General features: G+C 34.9%; 3 non-coding genes across 3 annotated transcripts; 1 reads left to right on the forward strand and 2 right to left on the reverse strand.

Annotated features, from left to right (window-relative positions):
- Positions 1-970: 970 nt before the first annotated feature.
- On the reverse strand, positions 971-1,041 carry TRNAG-GCC (transfer RNA glycine (anticodon GCC)). Its single transcript has one exon. It is a non-coding gene; the product is annotated as a tRNA-Gly (tRNA).
- Positions 1,042-4,332: 3,291 nt separating this feature from the next.
- Positions 4,333-4,404, reverse strand: TRNAD-GUC (transfer RNA aspartic acid (anticodon GUC)). Its single transcript has one exon. It is a non-coding gene; the product is annotated as a tRNA-Asp (tRNA).
- A 6,374-nt stretch (positions 4,405-10,778) lies between these two features.
- On the forward strand, positions 10,779-10,851 carry TRNAF-GAA (transfer RNA phenylalanine (anticodon GAA)). The gene has a single exon. It is a non-coding gene; the product is annotated as a tRNA-Phe (tRNA).
- Positions 10,852-12,429: the final 1,578 nt, after the last annotated feature.

The raw sequence follows: 12,429 nt of genomic DNA on the forward strand, positions 1-12,429 counted from the left end.
GGCGGATTATCCAACTGTCTTCCTCACGTTTTTTTTTTTTTTTTTTGCAGAGAAAATACAAAGTTCAGTACATAACGTTAGTATTGTACGTATTTTTATAGACAGAGTTATTGCAATCCTTTACCACTAGCATTATATAGTATATAGTAAGAATGCTTCTGTCACTGTCGGCAACCATAAACAGTTACTTATGGGAGGGTGTGTTTTCCCAACTTGTAAAATAGTCACAATCTGCTTTCAGAAAAATTTCCCAAGAACTTACACACAACTGCAAACCCGTGCACCATTCAATATTGTATTCCTCTTCGAGTGGCCGTACTCTATTACTTGTATGCAAAATGTCTTCCACGAATGTTAAAAGAAAAATATAAAAATGTACAAATAATTGAGCGGCTTTGGAAAAGAGAAATTGTGGTATATGTCGCATCAGAATACGAGATTGGCGTTACAACTGTGAGCGATTTAATAAAAACCAAGGATAAAGAGCTACATATTTCTGTACTGCATTATGTTTGTTATTAATTACTAGCATAATATGTCTAGTATGAAAACATCAGAGGTTGCAGCATGGCAGGAACTTTAAATTATATACTTAATTGATGAAAATCATTTATAGTACGGATTATCCGATTTTTTCGATTAACCGTTCAGTTCAGCCCCTTCATTACCACGGATAATAGAGGTTCTACTGTATATCCGTCATTCTTTCAAAACCTTCATTAACCCGTCTGTTCGTCCCTTCCTTCCTTCCTTCCTTCCTTGTATTGGTTTATTCAACCGTCACGCCGATCCATTAGTCCGTCCGTTCACTTACACTTACAATATTCATAATTCGGTTTAAAGAATTGGAAGTACAGGTCAAATGATAGAAATTACATTGTAATGATGTTAAATAAACTTACATTAGACCTACAGAAGGAAAACGTGATACTTTTAATATAATAAAATAAATTTAAAAAAAAAAAAAAGTTGCATCGGCCGGGAATCGAACCCGGGCCGCCCGCGTGGCAGGCGAGCATTCTACCACTGAACCACCGATGCTACAGGAATTATCTCGTTGTACCCTCTGATATATGTTATTGAGCTGGCTATGTCACGTAGAAACTTTGCATTTGCAGGGTGATAAATTAGTTGATATTGTGGTAAACAGTAAACAATTCTGATTATTGTTGTGTATTATAGTGTATGTTTCTATAACAAAAGGAAGTTACCGTTGCAAAAATTTACCGCGTGTTTTTCTGTGTTTAGGAACAGGAATTTGATATTGCCATAAGAAACCTATGTGTAAACAGGGTAAAAACGGTGGGAAAAAAACTTAATCAGTGGGCCGTGTTTAGAAATAGCAGGCTACGAGAGAACGTCATCAGTGCCATTTTAACGCATGGGCGAACCCGAGGCCGCTGAGCTATAAGGGCTATAAGGGGGCCTCAAAATAATGGAAACAAAAATAATAATAAATATAGGACGAAATTGAGTACCGGTAGTAATCTTTGAGGAGAATATTAAGAAAATTTCGGAACTATTTATTCACACTTCATTAACACCATTACCATAGTCCTGGTTAAGTTTACGATGTAGTGTGCTGTATTCGTACAAGAGAGCGGTCGTTCGGCGACAGATATCATTCACAGAACAGAAGTGGTAGGCACAATAAGCCTCTGGCTGTGGTGCAAGCCTTCGAACCCTTCCACCGTACAAAAAAAAAATTCAGTTGTACTGGCAACACTATTGATATTGGAAATGATGATTTATTATTTATTTATTTATTTATTCTGGTGTAGTTAAGGCCATCAGGCCTTCTCTTCCACAACACCAGGAATACATGATGTAATATATTATAAAATCATTCCTGGCCTCTCATCTTCGAGTTGGAATGTATCGCTATTAAAGTTTCTCTAACATTGATTGTGACCAGTGTATCTGCAGAATGTTCACTTTCCAAGCTAAAATTAGTAAAGGATTAATTACATTAAGAAATTGCTTTGCACAACCACGCTTAAATAATTTAAGTTTTATGAGTATTGAACATGACATTTTGAGGAAATGTATTTTGAAGACATCATTTACGATTTTGCCTTCTCAAAGTGCCAAAATGTTGCTCTCTAGATTCTAGAGGCTGGTAGTATTCAAGGAAAGAGTGTTAATGACTATAAATGAAATTTCTTGTGCTCAACATTATTATTATTATTATTATTATTATTATTATTATTATTATTATTATTACTACTACTACTACTACTACTACTACTACTACTACTACTACTACTACTACTACTACTACTACTACTACTACTACTACTACTACTACTCAAGAATCAAGAATCAAGAATCAAGAGTCACCACAGCAGTAATGAGATTTTTAAGGAGAAAACAAACTATACTTAGCAAGATTATGAAATCAGTGAGGAGATCCTAACAGAACTCAACGTCCAATCAGTAACTAACAAAATTCAAAACTACCTACAGAGAAAATTGGATCCAATATGTACAACGCATGGACAGAAACAGTCTACCATTCCAAATTGTAAAGTACACTACACGGAAAAAGAACCCAGGGCAGACCGATGAAAAGACTTCTCGACACCTACTGAGGCCGGAAAGGTCACTGGGCCTATACCTTGGATGCACGATGATGATGATGATGATGATGATTTATAATAATATGCCTAATAATGGTATTTTGTGAAACTTTACAGAAGTTCCTGTCTCGTAATTTTGTGCAAGATAATTTTGTAGGCTGTATTTCAAATTTTGTGTTGTTCTTTACATGTTACACTCAGCAATAAAATCCATAGAAATATTAAATCCCTCTTCTTCCCGCTGAGATAATTGCAATTAATGTGGTTAAATATTATTTTTTCCGTTATTTATAAAAATGTTTTTAATAACCACTAAGCCGTTTATATCGGAAATTGTCAGCACTAAATATTTGACTTTAGTCCTCGTAACATTTTGCTCAGTGCTTAATTTTGATTTAGAAATTATTATCCAAAATTGTTTTAAATGTAGAGCAGGACATCTCGAAAGTGACAGTTGTGACATACATAATTACGGTGCAACCCTTAGTTTTGTACTTCGATTATTTAAAGATGTTTTATATTTCCATTGCAATTTAAAGCAGCAAGTATTTCAATTTTAGCTAAATGTATCAGACCTGTAATTGTAATTGTAACTAGTAAAACTGGTTGAAGTCGCATATAAATGTCGGTACCGTGTATATATTATGATCGTAGCATGGCAAAATGACGCCACTGGTAAGAAACACTAATTTTCTGCGACCCTAGTAATTACATACCAGTATTATTATTATTTTTTTAAATTTCGTCCGTAAGTATCCACTTCCTTCTTTCCTCATAGAGATACAATAATATGATGAAAAGATAACAAATATATGATTAATGGAATATAATGACGTATTATTTGAAATTCTGAGATATAAATAATTAATCAATCATACCATGATAAGCTCTCTTTAAAATGGATAGGAATATGTCAGTACTGTTAAAGAGACAATTTGCAATCAGATTCCAAGCAGACGCGTATAAATATGTTAAGTGGGTAATTCACGTAGCCTACTTCCGTTTTATGATGGCTATTTGCTAATAATAATAATAATAATAATAATAATAATATCAGCCTTTTTTATCCTTGGCGGTCGCTACAGCCATGTCTGTATGAGTCTATCTTCTATCCAAGGAATAAGCTGTTAAAATCTGCACAGTTACAATACACTGTAGGCTATTACTTCCAGTTTGTATATTGTACTGCAATCTAGAGCTCTGCTTAAAGATTTGTTTCACATTTTAAATACATCTTATATTTACACAGTTGAAAAAAAAGTGTCGAAAGTACTTCTTAATTAAATGTAATACTTTATTTTTAAGATATTCATTTAATTCTTAACCCATAATCAAGCCCTCTCCCATTCTCTCGTAGGCTAAGCTTTGTCTCCTTCCGTCGGAGGTAAGAACCTATGATTATAAATACATATTGGACAAGAGTCGTTTATATCCATATCTTCCTGTCTCCTTACCTCTCTCTTTCAACACAAACATTCATACCAAGTAAATAACCCACCACTCTTTTCTCCCTCATTTAGAACAAGCACATTAAATAAATCCTTCACAACTGATTATTGACCTCTCGCATACAACCCATTAGCTGAAGTCCATTTTCAAAGTTATTATTAGGGTAATTAAGTAACTTAATCTATACTTTTAAGTAAAGAATCAATATAAGTTTATTATTATTATTATTATTATTATTATTATTATTATTATTATTATTATTATTATTATTATCACCTTTTGGGAGGGGGAGAAAAAAAAAGTTCTCCCCAGCGGGGAATCGAACCCCGGTCTCCCGCGTGACAGGCGGGGATACTGACCACTATACTACCGAGGACTGGCGAACGTGCGACTAAACTACCTGGAATATTTAGTACGTAAAACGGACAGCAACGGCTTCAGAATATTGTAGAGTGTAATGGCTTTGACACTGTAATAGAATCAGTTAAGGTGCATCTGCATGGTTCAACTTTCCATGCTTTTAACCATGCAATCTGGGGAGAATGTTGAAAGAATCAAATTGAAACCGAACGTTCAATTAAGATGCATACGTATTTTGTGTCTACACGGTGCGCCGTGTTGAACGTCATCTTCACTACGTATTTATATTAATTAATAAATATTAAATATCAGTCCAATACTTAGCCCTACTTGATTCGCAAAATGCGATATGCAAAGATTACCGTACTAACATAACCAGTTCTTGAGCACGATCAGTTCTTTTTTTCTGGTGGAACGCACCATAATGGCACCTTTTTTTGTTGTTGTGGTTTTTATCGTCAAACCGAGAAACGTACCGATATTAATAATTATGATAAATTTCAGAACACGAATTCCTTCCTTTCCTTCTTATTTCAAAATTCCAACCTTGTGCACATAAAATAAATTATTGGCACTGAAAAATGTCTTTTCGTAAGAATGATGATGCGCATTCGACAAACGCAGACAAATCTGCTCTTTTTAGTATTTTAAGTTATAATTGTCAGTGAGGAATCCGTATACTGAAATGTTCCCAATAATTATTATGTTTTAACATCGTTTTTCTTTGAACTCCGCTTACGTTTTTGAAAGTTTTAAAGTTGGACGAAAGGAAGGTTAAAAACGATAACATTTCCATGTACTGGAGAGTAATATACTATAATACTTATATTCCACACAGAGATCCACCAATTTTCTCCAAAAGAAAAGCCCTGAGCACAAGAGAAATTACGATAATATTTCATGTGTATACACTGGATGCATATTAATAACCTCATTGCTTTGAATTAAAATACGATAATTTTATTTAATGTCGTTTGTTTAAAATACTTACTGGCTTTTATGGAACCCGGAGGTTCATTGCCGCCCTCACATAAGCCCGCCATTGGTCCCTATCCTGAGCAAGATTAATCCAGTCTCTATCATCATATCCCACCTCCCTCAAATCCATTTTAATATTATCTCCCATCTACGCCTCGCCTCCCCAAAGATATTTTCCCCTCTGGCCTCCCAACTAACACTCTATATGCATTTCTGGATTCGCCCGTAGGTGCTACATGCCCTGCCCATCTCAAACGTCTGGATTTAATGTTCCTTATTGTCAGGTGAAGAATACAATGCGTGCAGCTCTGCGTTGTGTAACTTTCTCCATTCTCCTGTAACGTCATCCCTTTTAGCCCCTAATATTTTCCTAAGAACCTTATTCTCAAAAACCCTTAATCTCTGTTCTTCGCTCAAAGTGCGAGTCCAAGTTTCACAGCCATACAGAACAACCGGTAATATAACTGTTTTATAAATTCTAACTTTCAGATTTTTCGACAGCAGACTACATGACAAAAGCTTCTCAACCGAATAATAACAGGCATTTCCCATATTTATTCTGCGTTTAATTTCCTCCCGAGTGTCATTTATATTTGTTACTGTTGCTCCAAGATATTTCAATTTGTCCACCTCTTCGAAGTATAAATCTCCAACTTTTATAGTTCCATTTCGTACAATATTCTGATCACGAGACATAGTCATATACTTTGCCTTTTCGGGATTTACTTCCAACGTTGCAGATAGAGGAGACGGCCTCCAGATATGGAGGGTAGCTGTGAATATATTGAATAAGCAGTCGTGGACAGCCGATAAGGGGTGGTCCTCCAGCTTGGGGGTTGGGCGAAGGGCTAACAACCCATTATCGTAAAAAACAGCTTGGTACGAAACCTAACAATAAGCCTCGGAATGGGACTGATTCTCCGTTTGTTTAAAATACAGAAAATTAAACAAATAGGCTCGATCTACCTCAAATTCCCATTATGATATCCTTAACGAGTGTCTGTAATTCTTTCATATTAGGGCCTATATTTATATAAAACTTTTTGGTTGTGTTACATTATTTTGTATCGTGCACATTGCGTTTAATACATAATAGTTGGGGGTTTAGACCTAGACTGTAGCAATTTTTTTACGAGTATCATGGATACCTAGAACAGTGGCCACCTAGAACAATAAACTGCTTGCTACATGGTAATGTTGAACGAAAAACGCATAAAATACTCATCGGCGATGGGTAGCTTTCAATTCCCACATGAGTATCATTTTTAGTCCAAAAAGGCATGCTCAATTGAATGCGTTTCGAGCATCATTGCATGCATCACTTAACTGCGTAAAAGTTGAACCGTGTAGACGCGCCTTTACAGACAGATGTGTAGAACTTTCAGAACTTCCACGTCGTCTTAGCCCTGTGACGCATTTTCTGTAATCTTGTGTGTATTTCTGATTAGACTTCGATGGCGTCAGGGGACTAGATTAGGAGATACAACATCAAACTTCAGATAAGTCAATGTGCGTAATAAAAGAAATCTAATATAGAAAAACTGGCCAGACTTATTACTCAAGAATGCTGCATAATGCGATAGATTATTTGATTTACTTGATAAAATATAGAACGACATTCATATCGAATTCCTACGCCTATACTGAATTCCAGATAAGAAAAATATTGAGGTAAACAAACGTTTAACGCGAAATGTATAACGCTGCTGTGATACGTACTGTCGGTGACTCAGGAGAAGACGAGAGCAGACTGAGGAGAAAGGGATGTGAACAGATAACGTACGACAACACGTGCAATATTTGTACTGCAGTAAGCGGAAACATTAGGTCTCCTTCTGTTCAACTTAGCTTCAATTTCCATACGCAATGTTTCCTGCACGAGTAATAACCTGGCTACTGGGATGCTTATCTAAGAGATGTTTATAATAATCAACAGCGATAGTCAAGAAGGCCACATTCTTTCCGCTCGTCTTCTCCTGAGTAACGGACAGTAACGTGATTTGTCGTCTTATTGCAGCGCACGAACTCTCCACGTGCGTTCGGTACAGTCTGTTAAGAGGAGTCTGTACACCGAATTTTGACAAAAAAAATAATAAAATGTTTGTTTTTATCGTTTTCCGGTTTTTATCGTTTGAGGAATTGTGTAAAATGATGATATGATTTTATTTCTTCCAATTGTCAGCTTTTAACCCCCATCTTCAGCAAAAATATTGTAGTAGGTAATTGTTAATGCAAAAAATGTTAGGAATGAATTTTTTTTTGCCAACTGCTCAATAGAATTTTAAATTTATTTAGCCGATTCTCTTATCTACATTTGTATCCTTTATCACTTCTGAGAAAAGTGCTCCCAAAATTGAGGAATTGTACATTCCATGATATGGAAACTTCGACACCATTTTCTTCACTTTCTTATTTTTGTGATATTGGTGCACTTTTCTCAGAAAGTAATGTACCCAGAAGGCTGAAATTAATATACAATATCAATGTGATGGCATTTTACATAGTAGGTTAAAAAAATTAAGATTATTTCTATCGTCAGCAAAAATAAAAAAATAATTTGCAGTAATTCTTAATGAAAAAAGTGTTATCAACAGTAATCTCACTAGACGTTTTGATTTATCTAGAGAAAATCAAAACTCGAGTGGGATTTAATTGCCTATTACACGATTAGAAGAAAGTATATAAAGATTAGAAGTAACGAAGTACTCCAATACAATAAAATATTAATTGACTTACGAAAATACAACTGTCTTCAAATGTATTATTGTACCATCTCAACATTACAAATATTACGCTAGATGCATGCTAGATGGCAGTAGTGAGCAATGCCTTCTCGTCGAGAAGTTCTCGATCTTAATATACGCAATGGCAATGTTACTAGTCAAGAAGGCTTTGTTGATTCAGTTTCATTTTTATTAAAATGCAACATTCCACTTCAATTATCCAAATCCCAGTAATCAACGTCACTTGACAGATGATTTTCAATAAATCTTAATATTAAACAATCTCTGATACGTGACTATCCATAATATCATATAGCAGAAGCTATAACATAACCTAACTAATATACACAAGTGTTAGAAAAGTTTTAATTAACGACGATGACATAAAAAATAAACATGAATAATTTTAAAAGGAATAATTATTGAATGTACAATTTTAAAATTTGAATGTGGTTGGTGGTTCAATTAATGTTATATTGGACGTGTGCGTAATAGAAGTGGAACTCGTTGATTTAGGCCTACATGGAGTATTCAACTTATTCAGGATTTCCGAACGGTGCTCTTCATTTATTTGTAAATCGGATTTCAGAAGATGCATAGGTATGATCAGTATTTTTATTAATTCGTTCTTGAATGCCAATGCGAATCATATTTGAAACTGCTGTGCATCGACTGGAGTGGTTTGTAATTTTATATATATATATTTTTTTTTTTTTTTGACGTCCAGACCAGCGCAGTTTCAAATGTTGGCAAACAAAGAAACAAATGCTAGGGACGCGATGAAATTAAACAAATGCTAGGGACGCGATAAAATTGTGCGATAAGCACCCATGATTGGTTGAAATACGTCCTTTCGTACCGTTTTATTGGCTAAAAGTAGTATGACGTAGTAAGAGTGTAATAGTCAATGAAAAAAATTATTTTTGCCAACCGCTCAGTGGAGTTTTAAATTTATTCAACCGGTTTTATACATAAAGATATATTACATATGACCTATTTTTTTCTACATTTGTATCTTTAATAACTTCTTAGATAAATGCACTGAAAATTGAGTAACATTGTAAGATATGGAATTACAGGCTTCCCTCAATATGGAAATTAGTTTTCGATACTATGAAGACAGGCATTGCAGCCTATAAAGTAATGCAGTTTTGTAATACCTTGCTGATGATTAGTTCGATTTTCCACGCAAGAGCGATGTGGAGGTAAACATTTTATGATTGTATGAAAATTATATTAAGCAATCTTCTTACTGCTGCTGGACAGACTCCGATCTCTACAGTGGCAAGTGTTTCTGTTCATTATTGATGACCAGTATAACATTAATAATGTTTAAGTATATGGTTAGGCATATACGAGAGAAACTTTGTAGGATTATGAAAGAGCGAGACAAGTCTCGGCATTGGAGAGTTATTATGCGGACAGCAACAGGAAAACTGTCTTAACTTGCAAAACAAATGTAACTTTCCTCATGAATAGTGACTGTTTTGGCTGACGGTACTTTTGAATATGCTCCCAACCATTCTATCAAATGTACGTGATACATTCGTGTGTTAATGCTTTCAATATTCATGTGGTTACTTTTTTTTTTTCTTTTTGCTAATACCCAAACATATAACACGTGATGCTTCCTGCAGAAATTATGTCTCCAAATATGTGGAAAGCAGTTTATCATTTCACAGCTTTTGTTAGATTATGAGTAGCATCACACAATGTTGACAAAATTAATGTCCCCAGTGCTAAGATTATAAAGTGTAAATTTCACTTAGAACAGAGTTGGCTTAGGAAAACTAAAGGAAACGGCGTCTTTCATTCTGTCCATTACTGTTCTCCAAGCAGGAGATAAACCGTGAAAGGAATGTGCATACTATTGCGTAATCTATTGGAGCGAAGTAGATAGATAATATTAGAGTTATAACGTCAGTTTAAAAATCATGCGCTCTCCTGCATATGTTATTTCCTGTATGGAGGGATTAAAAGACCAGGAGATTAACCGTGATCTAATTTTGTAACTAGGGTAGTATAAAAATGTGTATATCAGTGTTATTTTTTGTGCTGTGAGAGCGAGTCAATAGAGATACGAGTTCCCACGTGTGTGACCTTATGACATCTTATGAAACAGTCATTCACAGCATTACCCCGCTCCCTCTCATTCCCTGGAGACTTTCTCGTGGTTGGAGTACAGTACCTTCGTAATGGTATTACGTGCAAGAATACGATTGTGGTGGGCCGTGATACCTTAAACTACATTTTACTGTTTTATAATATTTATTACGTTTCTTCGGTATAGTTTCTAGTAAAAGCAGAGCGGGTAGCTAAACGCTTTGGTAAAAGTTTAAGACTTTCTTCTTCTTCTTCTTCTTCTTCTTCTTCTTCTTCTTCTTCTTCTTCTTCTTCTTCTTCTTCTTCTTCTTCTGGCATGCAGCTCTTAAAGTTTAGCAAACGATGACAGCCCATTCCTCAGTTTAAGACTTTATAACGACATTATTCGCAAGAAATAGATCTACAGAGCTCCCTACTGCGTAGTTGTGGTGGTGAAGATGGTCCTTGCAGTCCATGTGCGTCACTGTTTGAAAGGAAACCTTTGGAACTGATAACGTGAAGTGAAACGCACACGTCTTGCGATAACAATGTCGCCGCGCGCCGCTTTGTATTACAGGCCTGCGTGTGCGAAGGTTACAGCGCATCTGCCGAAATAGCTCAGTTGGGAGAGCGTTAGACTGAAGATCTAAAGGTCCCTGGTTCGATCCCGGGTTTCGGCAAGAATTTTTTAAGTTGTTAATTTGTACAGTACATCGTGACAAGGAAAATGTGGTAGTGACGGAATACGGGAAAGTTAAACCGTGAAAGTTCTAGTAACGTGATACGTTGTGGAGCTTTATTCATCTTATTTTTGTTTGTTTTTTAGTGTTAAGATTGTTTTTATGAATCTTTAATATTCTGCAGGTTAGAATGAACTCTTAAAATATTCTTACAGGTTTTTTTAATCCGTTCTTATAAATCCTTACATAAATGCTGTGAGCTTCCTGGTTTATATTTTTAATTAGAAATTTAAAATAATTTACTTCTGCAGCAAACCATTTGTCTAAAAAATTTTTAAATTATTATAACACAAAAAAGGGACAAAATTTCATAACAGATCACAGAAAATAATTATCAAAATATACATTTGTTATGTCGCTGTCATTATTGTTAAGGAATTCAATGGTAGCTCGTACACATAGATGAGAAAAATGTTATGTTGGTAATACTCTGTAGAATCAATAGTGAACTTCATCTCTGAGCTTATACTTCGTAATTTTCGGGCTTGAAGTCAGTTTTCAGTTTATTTCAATAAATACAGAGTGAAATAAGACCGTAGATATGTATTTATAAGAATAATAAAACATAATATGATTACAACTTAAATAACGCAATTAAAATGTTCCCTAACGGCTACTATTTAAGGCTGGTTCATAATAAACCGGGAACGGAAACGACAACGAGAACGGAAATAATGTTAAAATAAATGTATTTAAATGTGAGCATTCACAATAGTTCATTGTGAATGTTCACATTTAAATATATTTATTTTAACAATATTTCCGTTCTCGTTCTCGTTTCCGGTTTATTGTGAACCAGCCTTTATTCTTCACTTGAGTCTTCTTGCCCGAGCAGAGTATTGTCTGTTGATAGCTCCTCCATTGGTATCAACATTTATATTAGGAGTAAATTTCGTAAGTAGTCTATATAGCCTACTACGAACAACCCGTAAGCTGAATTTTACAAAAGAGAAAAAAATCAGAACAATTTTCTGGAATCAGAATGCTCCTATACATCGTACATAATTATATATGCGCCAAATTCATCTGTCATTTACTCATAAAAACCAACGCTTGGCTTTAGTAACCTATATTTATGTAAAATAGTCACAAAATAAATATGTTTAGTAATACGTACGAGGTGCGCTTGAAAAATTCGTGATCTGTCACATAGATGGCATTGAAAACGTGTCAACAATTCCGCCATTGTTATCGGCCATTTTACATTAGTTCTAGCACGAAAAATCATATTTTTTTGTTGACTATATTTTGTGTCGTTTAGTTTTGAAGTTAGTGCGCCGAACAGATTGGCAAAAATGGAAAATATCGAGCTTCGTGCTGTCATTAAATTGAAGATGGATCAAAAGTCGGTTTCCCCAGTATTCGTTCTTAGGTTTCATGCTTGTACATAATGCAGATGAAGGGTAGAGAGAAAAAACGAACAGAGTCACAATTGTCTTAAGAATGATATCATCTAATTCAGTATATTACTGCAAAATTTATTGCTGTTCCTAATGAAAAAGTAGGAAAGGATTACTG

Source organism: Periplaneta americana, chromosome 4, assembly GCF_040183065.1.
Source record: "Periplaneta americana isolate PAMFEO1 chromosome 4, P.americana_PAMFEO1_priV1, whole genome shotgun sequence".
Classification (NCBI taxonomy): Eukaryota; Metazoa; Arthropoda; class Insecta; order Blattodea; family Blattidae; genus Periplaneta; species Periplaneta americana.